Source organism: Galeopterus variegatus, unplaced genomic scaffold, assembly GCF_000696425.1.
Source record: "Galeopterus variegatus unplaced genomic scaffold, G_variegatus-3.0.2 Scaffold7279, whole genome shotgun sequence".
Taxonomy (NCBI): domain Eukaryota; kingdom Metazoa; phylum Chordata; class Mammalia; order Dermoptera; family Cynocephalidae; genus Galeopterus; species Galeopterus variegatus.
Window position 1 is genome coordinate 30,474 of NW_007733390.1, and position 1,793 is coordinate 32,266.

Genomic DNA, 1,793 nt, shown 5'->3' on the forward strand with positions numbered 1-1,793 from the left:
AAATACATAAATTTTCAAAACTGATTCCAGAAGAAAGTAGAGAAATCAGAACACCAACTTCCGTCTAAGACATTGCTGTGGACTGACTGAATTGTGTCTCCCAAAGTCCATGTATTAGAAGCTTAATTCCCACTGTAACTGTTAAGGGTGGGAAATCCAATTATGATAATTGAAAGGTGGGGCCTTCAAGAGGTGATTATGAGGACCATGCCTAGTGAATGGGTTAATAATGGTGGTCATGGGTGTGGTCCAGAGGGCTTTAAAAGGAGAGCACATGAGAGTCTCTCTCTGCTCTGCCATTTTCTGCCATGTTGGACCCCTGCCTTGCTGTAAAGCCACCACCAAAGAAGACCCTTACCAGATGTGTTCCCTGGACTTTGGACTTCCCAGCCTCTGAACTGTAAGCAATAAAATTTGTTTTCTTTATAAATCACCCAGTTTCAGCTATTTAAGTTATGCGCAACAGAAATGGGCTAATACAGACATAGAAACATTTTTCCAGGTGCTATTCCTTCACAGCATCATGTCATTAAAGAACATATCATTTGATTACCTTTTAAATTCTTCTATAGCATTGCTGTAAATTAGAACTTTCTGTGATGATAGAAATGTTCTAACTGCACTGACCAGTGGGGTAGTTGGACATGTGGCTATTGAGCACTTGAATGCAGCTAGTTCTGCTGAGGGACCAAGTTTCAATTTTATTTAATTTTAATTAATTAAAATTTTAAATAGCCAATGTTGCAGTTGGGAACTGTATTGGACAGTGCAGTTCTAGAGCATATAAATAAAAGCAGTGCTTCCAAAATTTTTTGGGAAGTAAACATAGAATTGATAAGTCTAATAAGGATTGAAAGTAAAAAAAAACCCAAAGATCAATGCCATTTATAAAAATGATGCAAACACTCTAAATAAAATTAGAGAAAAGAAGCTAGCAGCACTATAAAACCGTAATATGTAAAGACCATGTAGGGTTTATTCTAGACATTACAAATGGTTCAAAATGAGGAGACTTGTTGATATAATTTGTCATATTAAGAGACTATCTTAGTCAGTTTGGGTTGCTGTAACAGAATACTATAGACTGATTGGCTTAAACAACAAATATTTATTTCTCACACTTCTGGAAATTGGAAGTCCCAGATCAGGGTGCTGGCATGATTGGGTTCTGCTGAAGACCCTCTTCCTGGTTTATAGACTGCCATCTTCTCATTTTATCCTCACGTGGTGAAATATAAAGAACTAACTCTCTTTCTCTTCTTGCAAGGACACTAATCCTGTCATTGGGGCTCTGTCCTCATGACGTAATTACCTCCCAAAGCCCCCACCTCCTAATACTGTCCCATTGGGGATTAGAATTTCAACATATGAATTTCGGGGGATAGAGACATGCAGTCTGTAACAGAAATCAACAGCCAAAACATGCCTAGAGGATTTCCACTACCATGAAAATTTCTGATCATTGTTCTAGAGATACAAGCCAATATGATTAGGAAAAAAGAGAGGGGTTGGTGGGGAGAGAGAGAGAGAGATGGAGAGAGTGAGGGAAGGACAGAGGAAGGGGGAATTTGGATTATTTTTTTTGAAAACCCAAAGAATCAACTGAAAATTTATTCAAATAATATGAAACTTTAGAAGGGTGGCTGTATATAAAATTAATGTAAAGAAAGCACTAGCCTTCATATGTGCAAATAACAACCAGTTAGAGGATATGATGGGAAGGAATCCAATTATCATAACAAAAGGAAAATTTCTAAGAATAATCTAAAGAAATGTAGAAGATCTATTTGAAG